Raw genomic sequence first — 14,293 nt, forward strand, 5'->3', positions numbered from 1 at the left:
GTACAGGCAGAGCTGTGTTTCAAGGTGATAATCTGAAAACAGGAGAGGCTAGACTCGGGTAGGGGAATAATTTAAGAGGCTGCAGCTACAGAGCTTAAAGGCAAGAAAGGAGGGTGGTGAGAATGGAGAGTTAAGGAAGAATCCGAGGGCCTTGGCAATCTGCTGCAAGCCCGTTGTGCTCACTGCTCTGTATATACTTGGTGCCTGGGAGTCATTGCTCCATCCATAAATGTCTTACTGAATGAGCGAATTCCTGTAGATGGGAGGGAAAGAAGAGGAAGCTAAGGCGTCATTGCAAAGTCTGGCCTGGGTACCTGGGTAGACGGTAGAGTTGGCCAAGATTTGGAACAATGGGGCTGGAGCAGGAATAGGGAGGAAGGAGATGTGTCCCAGCTGGGTCAGCGGAGGGGTCATCAGCCTCTGTCTTTTCCCAGCTGTACTTCCTGTGACTATGCTTCTGCCCTGCTGCCAACTTCTCCCAGTGATATCAGCACATCTTTTTGGTTGTTGCTTTTCTGGGGGGTTGGATATTCTTGTTTTTAAGAAACTTCCAGGCGTTTGCATGCTCTCTGGAAAAATCCCATAGTCTTTGGACAGCAACTGTAGGAAGATCTTAATAAGACAAAAGGCTCAGTAACTGGGAAGGGGTGTGCTGTTTAACTGAATTTTTCTGATGTCCTTCAGGTAAATTAGAAACCTTTTTAACATACTCAGGTGAAATATTCGTAAAAAGAAGTCTACTTTCCTTTAAAGGCAGATGGTTGACGATTACCATTAAGAAAGATTATTTAGAACTTGGAAATAAGAAAAAGAGGGGGGCAGCATATCTTTGCACAAAGGTATTCTCTTTTTTTCTGGCCATGCTGCATGGCATGCGGGATCTTAGTTCCCTGACCAGGGATCGAACCCGTGCCCCCTGCGGTAGAAGCACAGAGTCCTAACCACTGGACCACCAGGGAAGTCCCACACAAGGGCATTCTTTAACAAGCTTACCTGCGGGCTCGTTCATTATCTGGGGCAGGACTTCTCACCTTCATTCTACTGACCTTTTGGGCAGGATACTTCTTTGCGTGGGGCTTGGCCTGTGTGCTATGGGGTGTCCAGCAGCATCACTGGCCTCTTCTTACTAGATGCCATCCCTCTCCCCACTCCTGGCTGAGTTGTGGCCAAAAGTGTCTCCAGATAATGCCAAATGTCCCCTGGGAGGCAAAACTGCCCCTGTTTGAGAACCACAGATTTAGAAGAATGAACATTTGTTATTTGCTATTGAACATCTGCTGTTTGCTGTTAAAGGCTCACACTCAGTCCAGTTACTTCTCAATTTGCAGATCTTACTCTGTTGAGAAGCAAATAATTTTTCCCCAGTAGAAGGGAGATTCCAAATGGTATGGTTTTGTATTATCTTGTAGGGTGTTAACCAGTAGTACATCTACACTAGAAACTTGACTCTAACCTTCCTTTATAAGTGCGTACAAATAGTTTCGCAAAATGCTCTTGGAACCAGATTTACCATCTTACTGCGTCCATTAAGTAGTGAGCTGAGCATTTGATGCACATTCAATGTATATTTGGGGAGAGTGGTTTTTTCACTTTAGGGAAAGTTATGCTTTAGCGTGGTTAATTTTCCTGGCAGTCCTATGATCTGGGGTTGCCACTGTGAACTTTGGGTCAGAAGGCTCCTAGCTTTCAGATTTGGTTCCCAAGCCTTCTCAAATGTCTCTCTCTGGTGCTTTTACATTCTTCCTGTCCCTCACAGCCCTCTCCTCTTGCTATCCACATCGACCAGCCACCCACCTGGTTGGACCCTCATCATATCCACTTGACCACTGTAATATCTGCCCCCCACAGGCTTGCTCACTGCCAGTCTTTTGCCCCTTCCTTCTATCCCTGGTAAGATCCACCTCCAAATAAGGATTTTTGAACTGTGGCTCTGACATGATGTTTGTAGGACAAAGACAAACAGGCAGCAGGAACACAGACTTTCTTTTTTTCTTTTTCTTTTTTTAAATTTTATTGAAGTATACTTGATTTACAATATTGTGTCAATTTCTGGTGTACAGAAAAGTGACTCAGTTATACATACATATATTTTTTCATCTTCTTTTCCATTATGGTTTGTTAAAGGATGTTGAATATAGTTCCCTGTGCTATGCAGTGGACCTTGTTTATCCATCCTGTATACAATAGTTTGCATCTGCTGATCCCAAACTCCCACTCCTTCCTTCCCCCACCCCCTTCCCCTTCCCCCTTGGCAACCACAGTCTGTTCTTTATGTCCGTGAGTCTGTTTTTTTTTTTCCACAGTTATGTTGATTTGTATTGTATTTTAGATTTCACATATATGTGACGTCATATGGTATTTGTCTTTCTCTTTCTGACTGATTTCACTTAGTATGATAATCTCCAAGTCCATCCATGTTGCTGCAAACAGGATTATTTCATTCTTTTTGATTGCTGAGTAATATTCCATTATGTATATGTACTACATCTTCTTTATCAATTCACCTGTCCATGGACATTTAGGTTGTGTTTCCGTGTCTTGGATATTGTAGATAGTGCTGCTGTGAAAAAGCTGGTCTTCCAGATTCAGGGTTAGGGGTTAGGGTTAAGGTTTAGGGTTAGGGTTCCCACACAGTGAGGAAACAGAGACCCAGTTAAAGTCACACGGGGAGGGAGGGGAATCATTTTGAAGAGGTTAGTAATCAGGTTGAATGTGCTGGGACAGTCTCTGGAAACTGGCTTTGTGCATAAATCCCAGCTGTTACCTGTTCCCCCGTCACTTCCATTGCAAAGTACAGGGCAGAAAGTATTTCCATTAATGGGCATGGAGAAGGGAGTGCCAATTAATCCAAGCTTTTCTGGCTTCAATCAGCACCTCCCAGAGCTGTCCTGACCCGTTTCCTTTGGCTTCAGTATCTTGCGCACTTTTACAACAGAAAGGGCTGGTTTCCTTCTTCCGCCACTTATTGGATCATGTGGCTGGTTTATCCTGATACTCCCATAATTAATTCTGTTTTTTTCCTCCCACGGTCTGTTTCTGCTTTCTTCCAGCCCTCTGGCCTCCCAGTGCTACTTCTCTCTTCCTCCACGAATACTACCTTCTAACCTCTCCTTTTTGTGGTTCTCCCACAGGGAACCAGTAAGTGAGTTAGTCCCTTAAACTTTTCCCCTACAACTATAATTGAGTCAGCTTTGTGTTACATGCTGTTTACCTTTGCGCGATTGCCTAGATCGCAGCACACATCATATCCACTTTCCTGCAATCGGGGTCATGATTAGAGCCCACAAGAATATTTAAATAACACCTGAGTTATCTGGGCTCTGCCACTCAGGATGTAGCCAAGATTAGATGGTCCCTAATAGAGGTAATACAGTCCCATGTGTAATACCAGCTACGATTTAGTTTGTTTGCTCTCTCCTTCTTTAGCCAGGTTCTGATTTCCCCTCCAAAATCGCCAGCATTGTGTCGTTTTTCAAAATCACTGACTGGTGTTTACATAATCAAAATTGAATGCATTTTTGGAACTTAGTGACACCTCCCCTTCAAGCCAGCACTGTGCTCTTAGGTCCCCATGCCCGCTCCTCCCTCCATTCATTGGTGTTTGGCTTTTTCCTGAAGTGCCAAGCCAAAAGGTTCATAGCTTGTTTTCAAAGCGTAGCTGTTTGGTCCTAGCATAATCATTGCCTTGACTATTTCATTCCATACATCAAAATATATTCCAGATGGATCCAAAGTTTAAATGTAACAAATCGCAGAACATTTTTTAAAAGAAAGTGTCGGTGAACATTTTGTATGACCCTGGAGTGGAATTGGGCTTTCTAAGGATTATATGAATTTTGGAAGCCAAAGGGAAAAGATAGATAAATTTAACTACATAAAGTAACTGCAAAACTTCTACGTATCAAATGTTGCACCTTGGAAAGAACCCCATAAAACATAGTCAAAGTCAAACAACACACTGGGGTGAAATACCTCCAAAACCAGAACACAAAGGATAATTAACTGATAAATTCAAAGAGCTCTCACAAATGAATAAGAAAAACTAACAATCCAATAGAAAAATGGTTAGAAAAAATCAACAGGAAAGAAATTTAAAAAGAAATGTAGGGAATTCCTTGGTGGTCCAGTGGTTAGGACTTGATGGTTTCACTGCTGGGGCCTGGGTTCAATCCCTGGTTGGGGAACTAAGACCCTGCAAGCCACAAGGCATGGCCAAAAAAAAAAAAAGAAATGCAAATGGCCAAAAACATGGAAAGAAGCCCAAGCTTACTAATAATCAAAGAAGAAAAGTAGATGAAAATCATAGTAGGCTATCATTTGTCATCTATTGATTGTGGAAAAGACAAAAAATGAAAGATAATACCAGGTGATGGTGAGGGGAACAGGTACTTTTATGGTTAAAGTGGGTAAAACCTTTTGGGTAGTGCCAATTAAACAATTTTAAATCTGCATCTTTGACCTAGAAATTATTCTTCTAATAAATTATTAGAAGTTATTTTTTTAGAATAAATTCTATAAAAATAACAAATGTACAAAACTATAATTTTTAATGCAGCAATTTTTATAATTGAAAATGTGTTGGAAATAACTTCATTTACATAGATAAAAATGTACTGACATTGAATGACTTTCAATGTGTATTGTAAAGAGAAAAAGCAAGATTCAAAAGGGCAGGTAAAACAGAATCCAGTTTTTTGCATCATCATTAGAATAATATATTTTGACTGCTGTTGATATGCATTCTTCTAGAAGATTCCTACAAAGATACCATGAGTCAATAACTAGGTTGCTGGATTAATAGCTCTTAACAGGTTCAGTGATCCTCCGTCCCTTCAGAGAGGGTCAGGGTTCAGCCACTCAATCACCTGCTCACTCACTAATTGCACAAACTTTCGTTGTGCACCTGAGGCAGTGAGTGAGGTTAAGTAAAGTGACTGTGAAATGGGATTGCCTAAGTGTGAACCCATCACATGGCGCTCTTCTCGGGCAGGTTAATTTCTTCCCTTACACATGATCCACTCTACCTTCCATCATGGGTGGCAAAACTGAGGCCCAGTGAAGGTACAGGCTGCATCCTAGTTGGCTTCCCAGTTAGGGACAGGCAGAGGCTGAGCTAGAACTGTCCCAGGAGAGGCAGCCTGGCTAGGAATTGTATTCCTAGTGTGGGCAGCTGGCATGCAGAGGTGATAAGGGGGTGGGAGCCGGGCCAGACATCAGGGTACAAATTCTGGCCCTGCCACCTACTAGTTGTGTAGTCTCGGGTAGGTTATTCAGTGTCTCTGTGCCTTACAGGATTTGTTGTGAGAATTAAATGTAAAGTGCTTAAGACGGTGCCCGGCACACAATATGTCTCAGTCTATGCTGATGATTTATTTGCAAGGTACTAGGGATTAAAAGGTGGAGCAGAAAGCACAGTCCTTGTAACTGAAGGCATTTATGACACAGTGGAGAATAGAGTGTGGGAAAGACTATGATGAGGTAATGTTTCAGGATGTTAAGAGAGGAAGGAAGGGGGGCCTCCAACCCAGGCTTGGAGGGTCAGGGGAGGCTGCCCAGGGGAAGCCACAGCCAAGCTGAGACCTAGAGGAGGCAGAGGTGGTCATTCCCTCTGGGTGGACAGAACAGCCAGGGTCAAAGTCCAGAGCTGAGATTGAGCCCTGTTGTTTCCAGGAATTGAAAGTAAAGCAGGAGAAATCCCTGAGCACAGGTATCATGATTTTGAGGATAAGGCGACTAAGGTGGACATTCAGCCTGGCTGTTTCCTCTACCCCTACTATTTGCCTGACTGATCTCTTTACCCATCAAGTATTAGCCTAAATGCCACCTCCTCCAGGATGTCTTCCAGGGATCCCACTTTCCCACAGAGCTTTATGTCTACTTGGTACGAGTACCCTTGGTACTTTCCAAACTTTGTTGTCCCTGCTTGTTGATTGCTCTTCCTACCAAACTAGGAGCTCCTCGATGGTGATATTTGCATGGCACTTGTTTACCAACGCATACCTGTTAGTATGGATGAGCTCACAGAGGCCAGGAGAGGGTCCAGGAGCTTCCCCAAGGATAAAGGGAGATAGAATTTTCGCTCGAGTTCTTAAATTCCACAACCGTTACACCATGGACTCACGTCCACTACCAACTACGGGAAGCAGGTACATACCCAGGCCAGATGTGGGCTGCAGCCGAGCTTTGCTGGTCAGGGCAAAGACAAAGCTCGTTATGCAGTATTTTGTAATAACCTATAAGGGAAGAGAATCTGAAAAGGAATATACATATATGTACACGTACATGCGTCTGTATATGAAACCGAATCACTGTGCTGTGCACCCGAAATTAACACAACATTGTAAATCAACTAGACTTCAATTTAAAAAAAAGGTAAAAAGAAAAACAGACAAAGCCCATCTCTGATGAGCTGGAACTACAGTATTTGAGGGCTTGAGAGGTACCGAGGACCAAGTTCAGTCTGCTTGGCCTCTCGGTTGCTCAGGATCCACTCTGCCTTCCTGACTGGTAGGTGTGGGTTGGAGAGAAGTCATAGACGCCACTGGTTCCTACAGGCCTGCACTCCCCCCCTCACCTTTCTATCTGCTCCCCACCCAACAAGGGAGATTCTCTCTGCCTGGGGCCCAGCATGTTGTCTCAATGGTCTATGCCTGAAAGATGGCCGTGACCATAACCACAGAGTATACACAGATGATGGGACCTTATGGGCTAAGACAGCCTAGAGAGGGCCCTACCCTAGAAATACTTTCTTCACGTGCTATCCAAAAGGATGGCATGAAGAGCCGGTAGTTTCCTTATTTCTAATTTGTTTTTTAAGACCAAGAAAATAGAACTAAGATGTACTGTGTGTTGTTTTGTCATTTAATACATTTTTGTATTTTCATATTAGTTGGCATGGTGGTCATTTTCCTTTAAAAGATCATATGAGTAAGTGAAGTGGCATTCTGTGAGTGTGAGGTGGTGCAAGTATTTCAATTATCTTGTTTAAGTTGCTCTCATTATAAAAACTTCCAGTTTGACATTCATTAAATAGGTACTTCTATTAGTATCCAGTTAGACATAAATACATGCATATACATACATATACACATGCACACGATCCTACATTCCCCCCCAAAATAAAGACTGGATCTGTTCACATAGACCTGCAAAGAGGTAAAATCATGGTTGACTTCTGCAATCAAAGACAGCATGATATTTTTTTTATTGAAGAATAGTTGATTTACAACGTTATGTTAGTTTCTGGTATACAGCAGTGATTCAGTATATATATATATGTGATATATCACATATATATGAGATTCATATAACTATATATTTTCATTTTTAAATTATGGTTTATTATAGGATACAGAATATAGTTCCCTTTGCTATACAGTAGGACCTTGTTGGTTATCTATTTTATATATAGTTGTTTGTATCTGCTAATCCCAAACTCCTAATTTATCTCTCCCCCACCCCGTTTGCCCTTTGGTAACCATAAGTTTGTTTTCTATGTCTGTGAGTCTTTTTCTGTTTTGTAAATAAGTTCACTTGTACCATATTGTAGATTCCACATATAAGTGATATCATATAGTGTTTGTCTTTCTCTTTCTGACTGACTTCACTTGGTATGATAATCTCTAGGTCCATCCATGTTGCTGCAAATGGCATTATTTCATCCTTTCTTTATGGCCGAGTAGTATTCCATCGTATAAATATATACCACATCTTCTTTATCCATTCCTCTGTCAATGGACATTTAGGTTGCTTCCGTGTCTTGGCTATTGTAAATAGTGGAAGGCATTATTTTGTTTTGCTTCCTAAGATGATTCTAAAATAGCTTTTTTTTTAAATTAAAAAATATATAATACCTGTGCATTCTAGAAACTGATGAGACAAAAAAAAGGAAACGGAAAACCAGTAGCAATCACACAACCCAGAATACCGTGCTTAATATTTTAGTGCATTCCTTTCCAGACTTTTTCCTGAAGTGTGTTTTTAAATAAGACACAAATAGTGGTGGTGGTGGTATGGGGATGGGACAAGTGGTGGTAGAGAGAACGGGAATTAGAGCTCCTGTTCTGTACTCTGCAGGCGTCAGACTAACTTCTTTTTACTTCCCTGAAACCTATGCCTTTTTCATACCTATGTTTCTAAATGTCCCTGAATTAGGAAACAGCTTCTGTATGGGTTAAGAATTTGTGACTCATGTAAGAGACCTGAAAAAGTAGTGGCTGTATAAGGCAGAAATTTGTTTCTTTCTCATATAAATGAAACCCAGAAGTAGGCAGTCTAGAACTGGTGAAGTGGCTGTATGGTATGACTATCTTTCAGCTCATGACTTCCTTTCTCATTGTTGCCTCCAGGTCCTAGATAGCTGCTGGAGCTCCAACCATTACATCTGCATTCATGATAGTAAAAGAAGGAAGGGAAGAAGGGCTCTCTTAGCCTCTCCCTTTTAAGGAGCTTTCCCAGAAGTCCCCTTTTATACTTTTAATTGTAATTTTATTTATGATTTCTTCATAGTCAAATCTATTTCTTTTTTGTTTATAATTTTCAGGTTTTGGTGTAATAGTAAAAATATCTTCCCAACCTAGTATCATTAAAGTATTCTGTACATTTTCTGGAATTTTAGAACTGTTTTTTATTTTTAGTTTTAATCTGAAATTTATTTATGTTTATAGCGTGGGGTAGAGATCTAACATTCTTTTTCCAAATGGCTGCCGTAAAGGGACATTTTCTTTAACCCACAATATCTGTTCCTCTTGTAGCCATTAGCCAAGATCCTTCCCTAGACAGTACAAGAGGCACCCAGACAAATTCTTAATCTTTTTTTTCTAGGTTTCATTCAGACCTACACTAATTTGTTCACACTTGTATTGCTAACCATTCCCTTTTTAGTTTTAACCTCTGGACCTCCATTGTATCCAACACATGTCTTCTTTTGCACTCATACATGGCATTATAATCCATGTTCAAACATTTCACCCACACAGGACTGTGAGCACCTTGAGAGTAGGGACTGTCTTAATCCACTTGGTATTTCTAACATTGAAAATTTAGCAGCTTCCTCAATCAATGTTAAACTGACTGAACGAATGAAAGAGTGTCATGTTACATGCCATTTGTTACTAGTTCCCTTTAAAAGGTTACTTTATAATGACTCAGTAGGAGGTACCTTAATCTCTTAGTTAAATCTCATTTTTGGGAGGTTACTTCTGAGGAAGTTTCCTCAACAAAATTAATCCCATTAATGCTGTTTGGATTTCGGTTGGTTTCAACTCTGTGGCATTGTATTTTTGTGGACAATTGGAGGGCACCTCCATACATCACTTCCAGTAACTATTAGTAAGCCAGGGTTTCAAGACTCCAGTACTTAGAGGACCTCTCAGGGACCCTGGGGAAGCTGTTCATTCAGGAAACATTCCTGGTGCATCTGTCACTTGGAAGTTCTCATGCTAGCTGCTCTAAGGAGGCAGAGCTGAGTTAGAAATGGCCTTTGCCCTTGGGATCAGGACACCACAATGAGGATGAGTGAGTTTTGTGTTTTTTTTTTTTGTGGTACGTGGGCCTCTCACTGCTGTGGCCTCTCCCGCTGCGTAGCACAGGCTCCGGACGCGCAGGCTCAGCGGCCATGGCTCACGGGCCCAGCCGCTCCGCGGCATGTGGGATCTTCCCAGACCGGGGCACGAACCCGCATCCCCTGCGTCGGCAGGCGGACTCTCAACCACTGAGCCACCAGGGAAGCCCAAGGATGAGTGAGTTTTGATGAGTTCATGGGGCGGGGGTGGCATAGAAAAAGCCTAGCCGTGGCTGCCCCTCGGTCTGCATGGCTGCCCCTCTTCCTGCTGAGAAGCAGGAACCCTGGTCTTGGTAGAAATCAGAGCATCACCCAAAGGTGGGGCATGGGGAGTAAGGAAAGGTGGCCTCCTTTATAATTTAGCAAATGATTCACCTTGGAAACATGAGGAGCAGGGAGGAACAAGTTGGATTATTTCGCCCAAGGAGATTGTTTTCTTCTCTACTCTCAAAAGTTTCCTCTGCATTCAGCAAATAAGTACTTATTGAGTTCTGTGGGCTGTTTTTTTTTCTTTTCTTTTCTTTTCTTTCTTGAATCTCTTTTTTCCTTCACTGTAGGTGGAGTGTGTCCAGGGGGAGGGAGAGCTTTGGGTGCATAGAGGGAGTGGAGGTCTGGGTGGGACTGGAGAGTGCCCCCAGCCAGCCAGCCAGCAAATCTCAGCTGACCCTGAGCTGTGTCCTACATCCCTGATTGGAGACAAAGATGATCATACTGAGTCTTTGAACCACTTCTCTGTGGCTAGAGATCATAGCCCATCTTCTCCAAGAGCCTACTGATACAGAACATTGAATAAGGTTAGGGCTCAAAGTACCCGCACCCCATCTTCTTCAGTACCTTTTGTCTCTTTCAGACTCCAGCTCCACCCATCTGGTAACACATTAAGTTGGCTTGCTTATCTCTTTCTATTTCCTGCCTCTCCTAGTCATGGCCTCTTCTCCTTAGCCAGTCAGTGGGGCTCCCCTTGCTCTCCGTGACCACATGCAACCTTTCTCTTCTGCGCAGCCTTAGAATTGTGCCAACACCTACTGTGCTGGGTGCTGAGAGAGAATGAATATGATTTCCAGGAGCTTGTAGTCTAATGAGAGGACAAAACAGACACATACTAGAGATAAACACCACCATGATGAAATAAGTAAAAGGGTGCATTTGCCAGTTTGTAAACTCAGCTTAAAATGATCGGATCCCGGGCTTCCCTGGTGGCGCAGTGGTTGAGAGTCCGCCTGCCGATGCAGGGGACACGGGTTCATGCCCCGGTCCGGGAAGATCCCACATGCCGCGGAGCGGCTGGGTCCGTGAGCCATGGCCGCTGAGCCTGCACGTCCGGAGCCTGTGCTCCGCAGGGGGAGAGGCCACAACAGTGAGAGGTCCGCGTACCGCAAAAAAAAAAAAAAAAAAAAAAGGTCAGATCCCTGCTGCCTGGGCCTTCCTCTGACCCTCTTGTTGGGACTGCAGGGTCCCCTGTACCTCCATCGAAGTTAACAGCAAACTCCACTGGATTCTTTCAGATCCACCCTGATGAGCCTGGCTTAGTCTCCCCATTATTGGCACGCTTAGACCGTTTCACAGACATACAGGGATTTACAGTTGAAAGTAGCAGAAGGAGGCAAAACTCTCTGCCCAATAATCAGACTAAACTCATGATTAGGAGAAAAGGATTGAGGTGTCTGAGCGGGAAAAGTCTGCTGTTTCAGAAGTGACACCACAGCGGTAGTCATTGTGGGAACTCTGGACTGTGTTAGGCTTATACTTATTATCGGGTTTAATGTTGCTTTTATTCTCAGTACTTGAGGGAGCTGAGTGCTCTCATCATTTTCAGTGCTTGGGACTTGTAAGTATCTTCATGTAATCCTGGACCCTTGGACACATTTGCCCCCAGGCTCACCTGGCTCTGTTGGGCCTCAGCAGGGCTAAAAGAAACCCCTATGAAGGAATTCATTCCTTAGGTCTGGGCTCCTAGACCTTGAAACTTGCCTGGTCCCCACCTTCTCTTTATGGTCAGCATGGAGTTAAGGTGTGGAATCTGCTGCTTTGTGATCTCTGCGGGTTACCTGGCTCCTGATCTTCCTGTGCCTCTCTCCAGCTATTCTGTTTCCTCCCTTGCACTTCCCTGGGGTCAGCTGCAGCTCACCTCTCCCCTCTGCACTGCTAACACTGACCACTTAAACTGAGCCTCTTTCCAGAGCACAGAGAAGGGGACAATTCCAGGTCTCTTCCCTGATCTACCCACATCACCAGCATCAATACTTTCCCTTGATCCAGAATTAAAGAACACTATTTGTACCCTCCTTGAGCTATTCTGTGAGCAAAATGGCCTCTGTGGGCTGGTACTGGAGACTACTTAACAGTAACCTTCACCCAGGGCCTGCATATGCCAGGTTTTAAGTCTCCCATATGTGTTATCTTTTTTTTTTTTTGCGGTACGCGGGCCTCTCACTGTTGTGGCCTCTCCCGTTGCGGAGCACAGGCTCCGGACGCGCAGGCTCAGCGGCCACGGCTCACGGGCCCAGCCGCTCCATGGCACGTGGGATCTTCCCGGACCGGGGCACGAACCTGTGTCCCCTGCATCGGCAGGCGGACTCTCAACCACTGCGCCACGAGGGAAGCCCCAATATGTGTTATCTTGTTTAATCTTCACAGCAATCCTATAAAATAGCTATTTAGTATTAGCCCCAGTTATACCAAGGAAATCACTGAAGCACAGAGGGATTACAGAATTTTCCCATGGTCACACAGCCAGAAAGTAGCAGGGCCAGGATTCAGACCTAGCTCTCTCCTGCCAAAGCCCAGGTGTGCCCATAACTACTAGCCACTTGGTGTTACTCATACGTAGATTATCTTAACAAAATATATCCACAATTTGTTAATGTTACATTAGCATATATCTAGCAAATAAAAGTGGATACCTGTTTTGGTTACCTTAAAAATCAAATATTTAAAATATTTTCTCTCTATTGAGAGATTCTTTGATTTTTTTTTATGGGAAAGAAGGTGGGACTTTGAGGTGGCCATCAAAGAGAAGTAAGATATAAACAAATTGGAAAGATTTTGCTAGATTCCGATACTGGAGCAAGTGTTTATCCTTTAATCGTTTTTGCCCCGGAGTGACCAAAGCTGACAGAAGACAGAGCCGGTGGAGCGGGGTCAATAAAAGAGCGGGCGCACATGACTCCATATGGCTCCGTGCCATTGGTCTGTCTTCATCTACAGTCAGAAACAGGCAGAGGAGGTCCAAAAAAAGAAAAGACCTAAATTCCCGGTGCTTTATTGCGGGCTGCATAAACAATTCTTGCAGGAGGAAGGCAACGCTAACTCATCTTCGTTATTAAGCTGTTGTCTTCAGATGAAGCCTGCCCTCCTGGACTCAGCTTTGTGATGCTGGATGAGGGAAGTCTGCAAATCACGTTTGTGCTTTGCCAGCTGCCCCTTATTAGGCTCTGCCAATAGGGGGCGTTGGAGGAAGACAGACTGGAGGCGGGACTTCCTGTTGGCGTCGTACATATTTCCTGCTTCTGTGAGCGTCACTATGTCAACACCCTTTTCCTTCGCAGTTGTGTGATTCCTTTATGTAGCTGCCCTGAACCTAGTTTACAGTAACGGAGCACAGAGACACCAGGCTCCTCAGGAGAGGTCTGGATCTCAGCCTAGGAGACCCTCCTCTGAGCTCAGAGACCCCAGCACCAACCAGAGGTCTGCGTTTCCGCTTGTTGGCATCCCCTTACCAAATTCTCAATAATCCCCCAATATTTTCCTCTTTCTTCCAGCCTAGGGGTGGTAGCTACTTCCAGCAATTGTTACTTCCTTAATAATTTAGCATCATCTACCCCTCCCCCTGCTTTCCGTTATCTACATAACTTGATACCTGGTTAAGTTCTTTATGTGAAATTATTAAATTTGTTATTTCAAATATTTGGCCAGGAATGCTGCATATTTGGAGGGGTGCTTTGGGGGTGATGGGGAGAGGCAAACAGTGGCAAACAATGGCAGCAGTTTTGAAGAAGTAAGTTTTCACACTGTATTGCCAGAACCACCCATGGGGCTCTCACTGAAGTCCAACCACCCTTATTGTTAGCCTTGTTCAGACTGCCAGGAACCCTAGACTCACAGACATTAGTGACGGAGATCTACAGTCTGGAGCCCCGAGATATTTCTCCAACTTACAAATTATTAACAGTCATGGAAAGCCAGGCAAATGAATTTTTTTTTTTGAGTAGTTGCCATGGAAGAGCAAAGTCTGTTTTTCACTGACTTTTCCTTTAAAGTAAAAGAACAAAAGAAATAATCCTTGAAGGTCATTTTTATTGCTTCACTCTTCAGTGAAATTCAGGGAGTATTCAGGGAACATAAGAGGAGAGATATTTGAACTCCAGGCCAAAAGAAGATAGGGGCATACCTGTGTGTTCCCATGGTTCCTTGTTAAGGGGGAAAAAAGCTTTCAAGTTCTTGTATGAGTATTGACAAGTTTTTATGAATGGTTTTGTGGCAGGAGAACATGAGTACAAACCGGGCTATTCTGGATGAAATAGCTGCTTGCCTTCTCACGCATTGCCAGCATGTTTTTCCTACTTGCTCACCTCCCTGAATGACTTGCTCTTGAGAATATGCTCCTGAATGATATATCTGAGCTGGCTCTCTTATCTGAGAGCAGGAAGCTAGAAGGTGAGTGACAGAGCCACCTGCTACTCTTTACTTTGCAGAGATTAAGGAGTCTGACACAGTTTCTTGGACATCCTG

At 43.6% G+C, this 14,293-nt stretch overlaps 1 non-coding gene across 1 annotated transcript; it reads right to left on the bottom strand.

Annotated features, from left to right (window-relative positions):
* Positions 1–886: 886 nt before the first annotated feature.
* TRNAR-UCU lies at positions 887–959 on the bottom strand. The gene has a single exon. It is a non-coding gene; the product is annotated as a tRNA-Arg (tRNA).
* Positions 960–14,293: the final 13,334 nt, after the last annotated feature.

This window comes from Monodon monoceros, unplaced genomic scaffold (genome assembly GCF_005190385.1).
Source record: "Monodon monoceros isolate NGI ecotype Baffin Bay Population unplaced genomic scaffold, NGI_Narwhal_1 Super_Scaffold_21, whole genome shotgun sequence".
Taxonomy (NCBI): domain Eukaryota; kingdom Metazoa; phylum Chordata; class Mammalia; order Artiodactyla; family Monodontidae; genus Monodon; species Monodon monoceros.